Below are 15,844 nucleotides of genomic sequence, written 5' to 3'. Positions count from 1 at the left end.
ATCGTCCCGTTTTATTTTCAACGCGCTTTTCTGTTAGCGCAAATTCTGGTACACAACCTGCCTTAAAATAGATTTAGCTGTAAGTTATCTTCAACGGTCATGAACTCTGCTGTGGTGTACGGCCGGAACTCATTTCCCTGCTGCGTGAATTCATTTTAAGAGTGGTATCCCTGGATTGTTACCTATTCTCTATTCTTAAGCCCATACGCCTTCTCTAGAGGCGACTAAGTAAACGGTGACCGAAGCCGAAGACGCTGTTCCAAGCGGTTGCGTTTCTTGATGTTCTCCATTCAAAGGCTTCAATCGGCCTCTGGCCGAGGTACTGCTCAGGCTAATGCCAGCAGTAATGAATACCGGATTGTTTTGCCACGTCTCCCAACTGGTAAGCTTGTCGCTGATTCCGTTTTCTTGCATGCGGACCTTGCCGGACGCCCGTACCGGGCACAAGACTTCAGAGACTCCCTTCGGAATGTTGTGGACCTCAAGGAAATTAGTTCAATTGGCCAATTTCAAATGTCTCATGTATGAATGGTCACCTGCAAATCGGCACAATCGAAAGAGAAATTGATGGCTTGCGGTGATCTCGTTGTTATGGGCCGCCATTGTGTCGTCGTGGACCCAGAACCAAAAGGGGTGAAACTGAAGCTTCTGTGGCTTCCCGAACGCTTGGAAAACGGCTTCATACTTGAGGCACTACAGGCCTACGGGAAGGTGACTTCAATTTCGACAGAAAGTTGGAAAGTGGCGGAAATGGAAGATTTGAGAACGCTGCACCGGGATGTTGTTGTGTCTCTCGCTGAAGGAGTCGGCGTTGGCGACGTCCCACATTTACTGACTATTTGTGGTATACAGAGCCTTGTTTTAATACCAGGCAGGCCACCGCTATGCCTCCGATGCAACCGTGTTGGCTACATTCGTAGGCACTGCCGTGCGCCGCGTTGTGACGACTGCCGACGCTTCGGTCACCGCAGAAGAGTGCGTCGTTACCTATGCGGACAAGCTGCGGCATCGTGTGCGGCTACCGGACGACGCTCTACAAGAACATATTATGGACGCCTCAGAAGTGCTTGACGCGGCTGGTGTCCTTTCAGCTGCTACTGTGGACACGGCTACCACAGCTAATACAACAGTTGTTCCTCAAGGTGACTCCAAGGAAAGTGAGACGCTGCTTCGATATGAGACGCCGAATCCGGCACATGATATGGAGCCTGCCACCTGTTCTAATCCTGCCAAAGATACCGCCCCGGTTACTCCAGCCACGGAGGTCAACGCTGAGGAAGAGCTTGCAGGTCAGGCCACTCTACCTGCAGCTGAGGCCGTCCCTCCTGTTGAAGAGCATCTTCATAAGCGCCGGGGAAAATGCGCATCTGACTCGAGTGAAGATCATCTGGTAAGCGTGAAGCATCGCCGCCGCCGGCGCACGTCGAAACACAAGGGGAAGTGCAAACGTTCGCGTTCCCGCAGTCGTGGTGGAGGTCCGGAGGCGACGTCGCCGTCTCCGGAGAGACAAATGCAAGCCTAGTTAGCACTTGTGTGGTCACCATGGCGACCCCTGAGGAGCTAGTGTTTGCAACGCTGAATGTGAGAGGCCTTAGGTCTCATCAAAAGCAGGTGCAACTTCGTCGACTTTTCAGCAGCAGGCAGCTTGATTTTGTCGCCGTCCAGGAAAAGAAGATTGAGAGTGAGCAGGATACAGAGAGGGCACTAGGATCCTTTTTGTCTGATTACAATGTTATTGGGACGCATGCTATTGGTGTTTTCGCGGGTTGCTTCTTGTTTCTGCGAAAGGCTCTCCCTTATTCTGCGTTATCTTACTATACTGACTCTGAAGGGCGGCTAATAAGCTGTGATTTTATGCTCCACGGGAAGCCATGGAGACTTATCAATATTTATGCGTTTAATAGTGCAGCTGAGCGTGTTGATATGTTTGAAGCCATGGCTAACCTCCTAGATTGTAATAAGAATGTTGTGCTAATGGGAGACTTTAATTATATATGTTACCTGAATGATCGTGCTGGGCCTAGTGTACACAGAGACAGAAGTGGTGAACTGTTGTCGCGTGTTATAGATGACTCAGGACTCACTGATACAGGGGCCTCATGTCACGCAACTACACTATTCATGCATATCCAGGGGAGGTCCCACGCGCGCCTAAACAGAATTTATTTTCATTTATTCCACCTTAAGGGCCCGAAGGCATTACAAAAAGGGGGGGGGGGGGGGGCAGGCTACAGATTTTAACATATTATGAACGTTACAAAAAAGATAAAGGAAAATACAACGCAAACAAATACAAGTACAAGAAAAAAAGAACAAGCAGAGGAACATGTCGTGAACGATGTAAAAAAAAAAAGATAAAGCAAATTACAGAGCAAACAAATACAAGTACAAGAAAAACAGAACAAGCAGGGGAAAACTCGTTAAAACAGATGCTTGGGCAAGTTGGTAACTCATTTTGACCGGAACAGCGCGCACTAAGACACAGACAAGAAGAGAGACACGACACACACGAGCGCTGACTTTCAACTGGTGTTTATTGTTTGGAACGAGGCATATATACACAGTTCCAACAACACAAGGAAAACAACCATCCTTCATACATTCATAGTCAATTCATGCATGTCACACTGAACAAGAACGATAACAACGATAACAAAATTATCTTTTTCCCTTCACTAAAAATGCCAATTCTTTTGAACTGATCGATAAAGAGGGGCTACTGACGCATGCGTCTTTAGACCAGGCGATATGCGCTGCTTCGATTATTTCGCGTGTTAATTGGTCACTGTGTTTACTTAAAATTTGTGTGCTAGTGAAGTCGGGGTGGCAAGTTTTGTTTTCACAGTCTCTACAATGAATGAAAGTGAAGGCCTTAGTTTACAAGTGTTTTTTAGCGCAAAAACCCACAAACCAGAGTGTCCGTTTCGTGTGATTGTATCTGAGAGAGGCACATGGCAAAAAAATGTAGCCGTTTTTCTAAAGAAGATCTTAAATTCACTCACGTTGGACGATCCTTTCCAAGTAAAAAGATCGCAGGATGTAATCCATTTTTTAGAAACTAACAAGAACAAGGGACTGATGGCCTGCTCCTTTGACGTTAAGGACCTATATTATTCACTACCACATGACGAGCTCTTCGCGTGCTTAGAAGAATGTATTGACCAGCAAGGAGTAATTGAATTCCAAAACAAGAACGGCTTATCCGCCGAAGGCTTTTTAGAACTACTTCAAGTGTATTTAACTTCTACCTTCATTTCCTGGGATGGTGAGTTTTACCTGCAAAAACGAGGAGTTTGCATCGGGTCATGCATAGCTCCCGTGCTTAGTGACTTGTTGTTAGCACAAAAGGGTAGAATGCTTCAAGAAAAATTGAAAGGGTCAAAGGTTGTACAATGTTTTCGATATGTAGATGACTTTCTCGTTCTTATAGATTCTAATGTGGAAGAATTTGACGCAGTCTTTACGCAGATCAAAGCTAACTTTGTAGAGTGTCTTCATCCCCTCATACTAACTATTGAAGTGCCAGAAAACAATGTCATCCAATTTTTAGACCTCAAACTCAGATTAATGCACCATCACATGTGTTGGTCTTACCAGCCACGAAGCAGAAAGCCATTGCTCTTTTTTACGTCATCTCATTCTAAGCTGGTGAAACGTGCTGTGGTGAAGTCATGCTATCACAACGCGCTTAACAAATCCTGCATGCACTCCATGCAAGATAGTTTCCTTCTCCAAACCGATCGGCTCGTTAAGGCTGGTTATCCCAAGCAGCTACTAGTATCAGTGTCCGAATCTATTCTCAGTAGCTTGAGCAAAAATGGAAAAGGGAGGCAGGCAGAATCAGAGACGCGGAAGGAAAAAGAAATATTTACTGTTGTACCTTACATTCATCATTTCTCCCACAGACTAAAAAAGATAGCGAATAGAGCACGAGTTAAGGTTATATTTTCGGCTCCAGATAAGCTTGGGAAGATGTGCAAAATGGTCAATACTGATTTCGTTCCCAGAGATTGCGACATCAAGCATGAAAATCGATTCGTGTCATGTGAAGAAGGTGTAGTGTATGCCATTCCCTTGTCATGCGGCAAGCTGTATGTGGGTCAGACGGGGAGATGCCTCAATGAACGCCTGAAGGAGCACAATAATAACGTGCATAACACAGTAAAAGGGCATCTCGGGATTCATTGTAGAGACTGTGAAAACAAAACTTGCCACCCCGACTTCACTAGCACACAAATTTTAAGTAAACACAGTGACCAATTAACACGCGAAATAATCGAAGCAGCGCATATCGCCAGGTCTAAAGACGCATGCGTCAGTAGCCCCTCTTTATCGATCAGTTCAAAAGAATTGGCATTTTTAGTGAAGGGAAAAAGATAATTTTGTTATCGTTGTTATCGTTCTTGTTCAGTGTGACATGCATGAATTGACTATGAATGTATGAAGGATGGTTGTTTTCCTTGTGTTGTTGGAACTGTGTATATATGCCTCGTTCCAAACAATAAACACCAGTTGAAAGTCAGCGCTCGTGTGTGTCGTGTCTCTCTTCTTGTCTGTGTCTTAGTGCGCGCTGTTCCGGTCAAAACAGGGGAAAACATTATAAAAGGCTGAAAATAAGGCAGAGTGTCGTTCGTTCAGCTGGAATCGCTTATTAGCTTATATGATTTTTCAGTTTATCGCGGAACTGTGTTCTATCTGTGCAGGTGACTATATTTTCAGGCAGGGAATTCCATAGGACTATTGCGTGGGGGAAGAACGAGCTATTCATTGCTAGGGTGCGGGTAGGAATGCGTGTCTGGCTGTGGCTTAGACGGGAAGATCTTCTTGGAGGTGTAGTTAGAAGCTCGTGTCTAGACCGTGGGTGATGATAGAATGTATGAAGAAGGCGCAAACGAGATATGAGGCAGAGTGATGCGAGGGACGGTAGCTCGAGGTATTTCTTTAATGAAGTGACGCTGCATCGTTTAGAATATGTCGATGTGATGAACCGTGCAGCGCGATTTTGAATGGCTTCAATGCTAGCGGCGTGGTAAGCTTGTGACGGATTCCAAATAGCTGACGCGTATTCAAGTTTTGGTCTGATGAAAGTTAAATAAGCCAGTTTTTTAACTTCTGGTGATGAATCGCTTAAATTACGTTGCATGTAGCCCAGGGTGCGCGAAGCCTCGGAACAGATAGTTTCGATATGCTTTGTCCAAGATAGCGATGGCGTCATGTGCAGACCAAGATATTTATATGATGTTGCGTGGGTAACCGGGGAAGAATTCAGATAGTACGTAAAATTAGTCGGGGTATAGAGGCGGGAAAATGTCATGACCTTGCATTTGTCGGTATTTAAAGGCATGAGCCAGGTGTCGCACCAAAGTGTGATTACGTTCAGGTCATGTTGGAGCGCGCATGTGCCATCTTGGTTGATTATGGTGCGGTATACGACGCAGTCGTCAGCGAATAATCTCAGTTTAGATTTGATGTTAGAAGGCAGGTCATTGGTGTATGTTAGGAACAATAAAGGAGACAGGCCAGCACCCTGAGGAACACCTGATGTTACTCTAGAGAGAGAGAAGAGTTATAATTGTTAGCACATATAAATTGTACGCGCCCTTTTAAGAAGTGTTCTACCCACGATAGCAATTTTTGTGATACTCCGATGCTGGATAGTTAAGTAATAAATGATTATGAGAGACACGGTCAAACGTCTTCGAGAAATCTAAAAAGATGGAATCAATCTGATAATGGTCGTCCATGTACTGTAATAAATCGTGAGTAAATTCGGCTAGTTGTGTCTCACATGAAAGTAGCTTTCGAAAACCGTGCTGCTGAGGATAAAAGTAATTAATTGACTCAAGGTGTGCCATGAGGTTAGATGCTATGATATGTTCAAGCAGCTTTGAGGGGACACTAGTAAGGGATAATGGACGATAGTTAAAGGGGCTTCAGCGGTCACCTGATTTGAAAATTGGTATTATGCGCGCTTTTTTCCAGACATCCGGCACGTCACCAGTGTCGAGGGATTGTGAAAAAATTTTGTGTAGTATGCTGCTCGAGAGTGATGCCGTGTTTTTGAGCAATTTGCCGTTGATTTCGTCGCAGCCACCTGATGTTCAAAGCGGAAGTGAACTAATAAGGTGTGATATGCCCTCCGCATTTATTTCTATTTCTTTCATCGTTTGTGAATCAATAACGGGCGTGTGATTGACAGAAGTAATGTTGGTGGGAGTGAAAATAGAAGTAAAATAATAATTTAATACGGAAGCACTACTCTCGGGTCCAATAGGGTCACCGCTGGAGTCTGTCAGTTCAATTTGGTTGGGTCGGGATTTATTCGATAGTAGACGCCAGAATTTGTTTGGGTTGGAACGAAGAATGGATGCAGCTAGCACAGAACCGGGTTAAGTGGAGAAATATGGGAGAGACCTTCGCCCTGCAGTGGGTATAATCAGGCTGATGATGATGATGAAGAATGGAAAGCAAGTCAGAGGTTTGGAATTTCTTCTTATAGCCTCTGCAAGTTCATTTAGGTATTGTTTGACACATAAGTGGTATCGGTCCCATTTTTCAAGATTGTTACTTTCCTTTGCTGTCCTATAAAGACGTTTTTTACGGTTCAGAAGGGATTTGAGGCGTTTATTAAACCAGGGATTGTTACTGTCAGATTTTACAAGAATAGTAGGAATGTATTGATTTTTCAAGTTTACTAATGTGTTTTTATACAACTCGCAGTTAGCATTAACCGTGCGGGATAAATAAGATTTTTCGAAAGTAACGAAAAATTCTGCAAGTTTGCTATTGATAATTTCGAAGTTCGCTCTTTTATAATCTGTGATTAGTTTACTTGATGGCGATCTTTTTTCCATTGATAATGATATGATTATGTGAAGAAGGCTATGATCACTGATCCCGGGTAGCAGATTTATAGTTGATACATTATCGGAGGTTGATGTGAGCAGGAGGTCTAGTGTATTGTCTCCTCTAGTGGGCCGATATCAATTGTTGAAGGTAATGGTCCAGCACTAGTTCGATGAATTGCCTGGATTCGGCTGTAGCACCTTTTGAGACAGACAGAAGAGACCATTTGATATTAGGGCAATTGATGTCGCCGAATAAAAAAATGGGTATGCGGGGAAATAGTGTTTCAATGTTGGTTAGCGCTTGGTGTAAGAACTCATTGAAGTACGGGCATTTCTCCGGTGGCCGATAACATATGCCAAATATCGCCTTGGGAGGCGTGGTGCCTACGCGTACCCATGTAAGTTCTATGTTATCATCATGACGTATGAGTGAGGATGGCAGGCAGTTTTTAACTGCCACGAGAATTCCTCCTCCCCTCCGATGTTGCCTATCGTGTCGGTATAAAGTGTAATCTGTGTTACAGGAAAGGACTTCGTTGTCTCTAATGTTACCGTTTAGCCATGTCTCGGTTAACAGTATGATGTCAGCGTCGATATCTTCGATAAAGCTGAGAAGCTGGTCCCGTTTGGGCATGATACTTCGAATATTAGTGAACCCGATGTTAAGATTTGTGCACGATTGAGGCCGGTGGCACGAAGAAACTATGGGATGCTGAGCGGAGCGTCATTTTTTGCTTTGTGAAGGGGTACTGTTGGCTTGCATGCTTGTGGGTGCGTTTATTCTCTATCTCTTATGAGCACTTATTCTCTGTTTCACGGAAAAATTTATACCAAGATTTGATATCTATGTTGTTTCTGCCTCCATAATATCGTTCACTCTATTCTAATTATATGGGGCATGATGTGTTAAAAAGGGTGCGCAAAATGCCGATCTCGCCTTCTACTAAAACGTATTTTTTAAACTTCATGCCGATGTTTTGCCTGTTAAAGTGTGGCTTCAGAAAAAAAAAATATTTTCGTTTCTTCTGTTAATTGCCGGTTATGTGACACACCTGAAACCATCGAACACTGTTTTATTGCCTGCAAAGATGCAATATTATTTTGGGACGTTCTGCAAAGAACATTGAAGAAAGACTCTATATTTAATTCCCACAGTGTGCGTTACAATTGATAACCACCGAACATGATCACGAACCCTTTGACATGATTTTCCTCCTTGGACTGCACAGCCTGTGGAAAACGCGTATGTTGGATCGGAATGCTCAACCTCTAGTCTCCCCCGCTACTCATTTGGGCCAGATGGTACACCAGCTTAGAGACACGAAGATAGTGACTATCAACCAAACTGGCCGCCATTGTTGATGTGTTGGCTTTCCTTGCCACCGTTTTAGTGGAGTTGTGCTAAGTCGTATTCTGCTTGTGTGGTGTTGTATGTTCCAATTGGACTTTTCGCCTACAGGCTGATTACTCTGTAAATAATGTATATAACTGCATGCTGAATTTAAAAGCATGTAATAAATACCGCGCTGAAAGAAAAAAGCGTGGCCTTGTGGTAGAGCATCCGCCTCGTGTTCGGGAGGTACCAGGTTCGATCCCTGGTGCCGCCGGTTACCCACCGGCTTTTCAATGGGTAAAAGCTTTCCTCCGGCCTGGTGCTCGGCTCTTTGGGGTGAAATGTTTGGGAAAGGGGTCATAGGTCTCAGATAGTTGCTCCGATGTGGCAGTGATCAATTCCGCCATAGGACAATAAGACCGCCTTGTGCGGCAAAAGCCCATTATGTGGCCCCCTTTTTTTTCTTCGTCTTGCTGTTGCTGCTGCTGCTAATGCCGAGGCTCAGAGGGAGAGCTAAGACGAACATGAACCACCTTTGCAGGTTCCGAGGTTGTTCGAAACTAGGTTTGGCCCACCAAGGGCGCAGCGGGATTTACGGAGTTTCTCCCAAGCGAATACCCCTAGGAAAGCCGAGCGCCAGGCCGAGGGACGCTTGTACCTATTTTTACAGGTGGGTGTCTGACGGTGGGTTTCGAACTGACCACCTCCCGCAGCCGCGATGGGCGCTCTAACCACTAGGCCACGGCGGAGTTATCACCTTGCAGGAGTTATTACTGCCTCGGCCGGAGAAAATAAACTAGTAGCGGCGGCCAGATTGCACTGCATGGCTGATGTGTTATATTAGAATGCATTTGAGCGTTGACTCAAGAAATGAGGTTACAATGCGTGCTTCATGCCACCGATACAATTCTCGCAACAATGGATGTTTATGCACTTCTACATTCAGTGCAGTGTGGACACGCGTGAGTGCATGCTAGTTTGCAACGGTAGCCGCCATTCTGCACCGAAATTGTTTAATATAGAATGTGGATTATAGAATGCCTTTTGGCAAGTTCTACCATAATCGCCCTAAGGGGGGTGCTTGTAATGCATGATGCATTAGAGGAAGGTTCAGTCCAGTTATTTGATCTATTTGACCTCTTCAAAGTTCAAAATTTGGGACGCTATATTGCTTCATAAGTTCAGTTGGGAAGCGCATTGAATGATATTGTTACGGTGCGCAATATCTAGATGACGACGATGCGCTGGTGTGGTGTTGTGAAGAAGACGACGCTCCGGCTAAGCTGGATTCGTGCTGGTGGTGTGTGCTTCTGAGAGTTATCTAGCGTTTACCGCTTTGTACTTTCCCTTAACATTTGGTGGAGGACTGCTGAAAGTGCACCCGTAGGAAACCTGGATCTCCATAGTGGCCGCCAGATTGGTACCATCACTATGCCCTCCGACGTGACATCAGCTTCAGCGGCACCACCAGCTTCCACAGTCATGACGCAGCCTCGTGACCCGGGCACCTTTTGCGGCACCGACCATGTAGACGTAGAAGACTGGATCGGTATGTACGAGCGCGTAAGCAAGCACAATCATTGGGACGCGATCCTCATGCTCGCCAACGTCATCTTCTATCTGGCGGGTACGGCGCGCGTCTGGTTTGAGACGCATGAAGGCGAAATCACATCCTGGGATATGTTCAAAGAGAAGCTTCGCGATCTATTTGGCAAGCTCGGCGCACAAAAAGACCTCGCATCCCGTGCCCAGTATTCGACGGAATCATATTTGTCTTATATTCAAGATATTCTAGCCTTATGCCGAAAAGTGGAAAGCGCCATGTCCGAGTCAGACAAAGTGGGCCACATATTGAAGGGCATTGCAAACGATGTTTACAATCTGCTGCTTTGCAAAGACTGTCCGACGGTCGACTGAGTCATCCAAGTTTGCCGGCAGTTTGAACAAGCACCGTCGCATTACTCTCCGCTTCGACCGCTTGCCAAACCCAGCTGCTACGTCTTCGTGCGAAGATAATCCAACACTGCAGCAGCCATCTCATCCTTCCAACTTGACCAGGATTGTTCGCCGAGAGATACAAGCTATGGCGCCCGTTGCGTTCGCTCCTCAGCCGGCAGATGCTACTATAGCCTTATATAATCTGTCTTTCGCCAGGAGTTCGCAAATGTGGGCCTCAACGCGAACGTGGGCTTCAACTCTGGCCAGTATTCCGCACAGCCCTCGTTCCAACCTAACGCACAGCCATCTGTCCAGCCCACCGTTCCGGGGGTAGCAGCTGCGGCTCCGACTGCGCCCTTGCCGACGCGATACTGCTACTGCTACCGCAATCCGGACGAATGGCGAACCTCGGATGACCGACCTATATGCTTCAACTGTTCACGTGTCGGCCACATTTCTCGTCATTGCCGCAGCCGTTGGATTCCGCCACCTCGACCCCGCTACTTTCCTGATCGCAGTGCCGAATATGGTCAACACCCAAACCATTTTCGTTTTACGCGCTCTCGTGACTTCAACTCGCCAGTCCCGCGCATGTCCAGCCGCTCACCGTCGCCTCAGACCTGGAGGTCCCGCTCGCCCCTACCTCACCGTGCATCACCTCCTCACTTCTCTGGCTCTCTTCCGGAAAACTAACCAATGCAGCTCCCGGAGGTGATGCTGCATTGACGACCCGGCCTGAAAATCCTCTGCTGACCCTCGCTCATCGTCGCAACCTTCTAGACATCTCTGTCGATGGTGCCCCTGTTACTGCCCTCATTGACACTGGTGCCCAAATTTCAGTCCCCAGCTCATCCTTTCGCCGCCGTCTCAAAAAGGTTGTCAGACCCGCCGCTTCATCCGCCGTTCGTGTCGCCGATGGAAGCGTCGTTGCCGTCGTGGGACTGTGCACTGCGCGCGTATTTCCGGTCGCGCTACCCCTGTCCTCTTCACTGTTATCGACCGCTGCCCTCACGACGTGATCCTCGGCATCGACGTTTTAACGGCCCATTCTGCCCTGATTGATTGCTCAACTGGCCTTCTTCTCTTAGACCTGCACTACTGCTCCGAAAACACCGATGTCAAGCCCCGCCTCCGATCCGCCGAATTTGTTCGTCTACCACCCGAAGCTGCTATTTATGTTCCACTGGCCCCGTTCCCCGCAGTTCCTGACGGCACATACGTCACTTGCCCAATTACCGATGTTCTCCGTCGCAAAATTATACTCCCTCATACCGTTGTGACTGTCACTGCTAACCGCACCTATCTTCCCGTCCTTAACATCAGCCGCTCGATTCAAGTTTTACCCCATGGCATCGCACTTGCTGATCTGTTTCCTTTGGCGGACTGCGAAGTTGCTGCTCTAACGCCTCAGCATCTGTCGGAGCAGCATATATCAGCTTCTTCACATTCGGACCTCTCTTCAAGCATGATATCTGCGGATCTGCCAGATGACCAAGACAGAGCTCTCTCCGACTTTTGCTGTTGTACACTGATATATTTGATTTCGGGGACCGACCATTGGGCCAAACATCCGTTGTGACCAATCGAATCAATACGGGTGACGCCAGCCCCATCCACAGACGGCCTTATCGTGTTTACCTTACTGAGCGGCATGCTATACAGAAAGAAGTTGACAAGATGCTGACGCAAAACATTATTGAGCCTTCCTGCAGTCCCTGGGCATCCCCTGTCGTATTGGTCAAAAAGAAAGACCAAAGTTGGAGATTTTGTGTCGATTATCGCCACCTTAATCAAATAACAAAGAAAGATGTTCACCCTCTTCCGTGAATTGACGACGCGCTTTGGCTGTTTGCATGGTGCCAGCTATTTTTCTTCCATCGACATGCGTTCAGGCTACTGGCAAATTATTGTCGACGAACGGGATCGCGAGAAAACCGCATTTGTCACCCCCGACGGACTCTATCAATTCAAGGTGATGCCATTTGGACTCTGTAACGCTCCTGCGACATTCGAGCGCATGTTGGACTCGCTCCTCCGTGGCTTCAAGTGGACAACATGTTTATGCTACTTAGATGACGTCGTCGTTTTCTCTTTCACGTTCGGACCGTACATTGATCGACTTTCTACAGTCCTGGCCGTTTTTCGCCGCGCCGGTCTTCAACTGAAGGCCAAAAAATGCAGCTTCGGTAGGCGCGAAATCAAAGTCTTGGGTCATTTGGTTGATGCAAATGGTGTGCAGCCCGACCCTGACAAAGTTGGAGCCGTGCGCGAGTTCCCAACCCCGCGTAGCTCAAGTGACATGCGAAGCCTCCTTGGCCTTTGCTCCTATTTCCGCCGCTTCATTAAGAACTTCGCAGACATCGCTCGTCCGCTTACCTCTCTTCTGAAGAAAAACGTACCTTTCACATGGGGTTGTGGCGAAGCCTATGCCTTCACGACGCTTATTTCCGCTCTCACTACACCACCTGTTCTGGCGCACTTCGATCCTTCTGCACCTACCGAACTGCGCACCGACGCTAGCGGCCATGGTATTGGTGCTATCTTTGCCCAGTCCCAGCGGGTCCTACAGCGTCATTGCTTATGCCAGCCGCCTGCTTTCGTCCTCTGAGCACAATTATTCAATTACAGAGCGGGAATGCCTTGCACTTGTTTGGGCGCTGACCAAATTCTGCCCTTATTTGTTTGGGCGGTCCTTCTGTGTAGTGACAGACCATCATGCTTTGTGTCGGCTGCCCTCACTTAAGGACCCCACTGGCCGTTTAGGCCTCTGGGCCTTGCGAATACAAGAGTACGAATTTACTGTGGTATACAAGTCTGGCCACTTACACCAAGACGCTGACTGCTTATCCCGCCATCCCGTAGATCCTCCCGATTTGTCCGACCATACTGCTGACGACTACATTTTGTCCATCTCGGACTTTATAAATATCGCCTCCGAATAGCGTCGTGATCCTGCCCTGCAACCAATTATAGACCAGCTGCGCAACAACCCCGGTTCTTCCGCCAGCATGTTTGTGCTCCATAACGAGGCATTATACCGACTCAATACGCGTCCAGATGGCGCGTACCTTTTACTGGTTGTTCCGGCTCATCTGCGCTCTGTCCTCGCCCAGCTTGACGACGCCCCTACAGCAGGACACTTGGGAGTATCCCGCACGTACGACCGTGTGCGACGCCGATTTTTCTGGCCTGGTCTCTACCGCTCTGTCCATCGCTACGTCGCTACGTCGCCACTTGTGAGCTATGTCAGCGCCGTAAGACACCCTCGCTTGAACCTAGTGGGCCCCTGTAACCAATCTCTGTGCCGACTGAGCCGTTTTCTCATGTGGGCCTCGATGTTCTTGGGCCTTTTCCGACGTCGACCTCTGGAAACAAATGGATTGCTGTGGCGACTGATTATACTACCCGATATGCTGTAACCAGGGCCATCCCCACCAGCTGCGCCTCCGACGTTGCCGACTTTCTTTTGCATGACGTAATCTTGATTCATGGCGCTCCGCGTCAACTGCTCACAGATCGTGGCCGCTGTTTCCTTTCTAAAGTGGTTCATGACCTTCTCCGCTCATGCGCTATTCGTCACCAAATCACCCCGGCCTACCATCCGAAAACGAACGGTCTTACTGAGCGCCTTAATCGCACACTGACCGACATGCTATCTATGTATGTGTCCGATCACCATCGTGACTGGGACATCTCCTTACCTTTCGTCACGTTCGCCGATAACTCCTCACGTCATGATACCGCCGGATACTCTCCCTTTTATCTACTTTTCGGCCGCGACCCTTTACTCCTCTTCGACACCTTGCTGCCTCTTGACTACTCTTCCTGTAGTTACGCTTCGTACGCCATCGCCCGCGCTGATGCCGCCCGCCACACTGCTCGAGACCGGCTAGGCGCGTCTCTGTGCTCACAAAAGCGTCGTTATGACCTACATCACCGAGACGTCCACTACCGTCCTGGTTCCCTCGTTCTTCTTTGGCTTCCAGCTCGCCGTGTGGGATGTGCGAGAAACGTCTGCCTCGTTACGTAGGTCCTTACTGCGTCCTGCGACAAGTCACCGATGTGACCTATGAGATCACCCCTCTACAGCCCAAGTATCCTTCCACAACCCCTCATCCAGAAATCGTGCACGTCGCCCGTCTCAAACCACACCATTCAAGTTCTCCTGTGTAGGCAGCACCGGGACGGTGCTTCTCTCGCGCGGGAAATACTGTTACGGTGCGCAATATCTAGATGATGACGATGCGCTGGTGTGGTGTTGTGAAGAAGACGACGCTCAGGCTAAGCTGGGTTCATGCTGGTGGTGTGTGCTTCTGAGAGTTATCTAGCGTTTACCGCTGTGTACGTTTCCCTTAACAATATTTAGAGAAAATAAAATTAACATCTTTGCGTTGAATGGTTTCAAGCGCAGAATGGTAACTTTCGAGTAACTGTGGAAGCATATTCAATCCTGAGTCTTGCTGAATAATGCGAGAAGTTTTACAAACGGTGGAACTCAGTTTAGTTTCTATTACAAAGAAAAAAAGTTTTGAGAGGAATATGCACATTGTTCAGGCATTTTATTCGTTACAGTGATACTGAAGTTTCTATATTCACTGCCTTGCGTCAGGCTCTACGATGGAAGATTGCAATGGAATGAATGGTTTTCATGAAAACTCTCTTATCAGTATTCAGTTTCGTGCCGCACTCACTACCCCGTATATGAATGCTATGAGACGCGTTCGGAAGTAATTGATCACAATGATTTAATATGAAACAAGATGCAGTCGTCTGCAGAAAGCCTAATTTTAATTCAGTAAGTTATTACAATGAAAGTATCATTAATATGCACAGCCTCCTCAGGCACAAGGAAACGCTCAGGTCGTTCAAGTTACCCAAATAAATTTCTCCATCATCGGCAAATATCAAGAATTCACACAAATTATTTTGCAGCCGTATGTCGAGCAGTCCTTTCCGTGTCAACTTTCTCCTGTTACCTGCTATGGCTCTCTTTGCCTTCAGAAACAAGCAAAACATTTTTTGAAGCATCTAGTTAAATGCCTGCATAGCAGAAGGCATAAATTAATCTGAATTGGAAATAATCCCATTGTAAAGCACGAGAAAGTTGGATGCTACTGAATCGTTGAGAGCAGACATTTGACATATACAAAGCATTCAGCTTCAATTGCTGTTCAAAGAGTTCAAAGCGCCTCCGAGCCCGGGATGATGGGTCGAAAGGAAAAACTACAAAACTAAAAGCAACCGCTTCGTTTCTCGTTCCCCCGACTCCTTGTTACCCTGTTTATCGGCGTACATGCTTCTACCCTCATGTTCAGAGTTCGGCGTGGAGCTCCCAACTGTCAAGCTCGAGTAGGAGGCGAAGGACCGAGGGGCTGGAGGGAGAGGGTGTGGCACCACTCCTTGTGCAGATGCTCCCAATTATCGGGCAAAGGAGCGCCCATCGCCAGGAAAGCAGTAAGTTGCCTCGATGCTGAATGTGGAGAAAAAACTATGGGGGCACTTTTGGCAGCCTAAAGTGCACTAGGCGAAAGCCTTTGCCGCGCCACTTCAACTGGCCTTCGACTGAGTTGTTCGTCAAAGTGACGAGATATTCTCCTCGTGCGGAAATACTGGGCCGCTTGGGAGCCATTCGTCGTACTCACTCGACTGCAATGACACGTCTGGCGAAGAAGCGCCGTCACAGCGCCGTCATAACGCTTGAATTACCGCCCCATTTCCTTAACTA

The 15,844-nt window shown here is 47.4% G+C and overlaps 1 pseudogene; it reads left to right on the top strand.

Moving 5' to 3' along the window:
• Positions 1 to 279: 279 nt before the first annotated feature.
• LOC146175352 (uncharacterized) lies at positions 280 to 15,472 on the top strand (annotated as a pseudogene).
• The last annotated feature ends 372 nt before the right edge of the window (positions 15,473 to 15,844 follow it).

Source organism: Amblyomma maculatum, chromosome 10 (assembly GCF_055883805.1).
Source record: "Amblyomma maculatum isolate TAMU_Amacu chromosome 10, ASM5588380v1, whole genome shotgun sequence".
NCBI lineage: Eukaryota > Metazoa > Arthropoda > Arachnida > Ixodida > Ixodidae > Amblyomma > Amblyomma maculatum.
The sequence above is the reverse complement of the archived record's forward strand: the minus strand, read 5'-3'. Positions and strand labels throughout refer to the sequence as shown.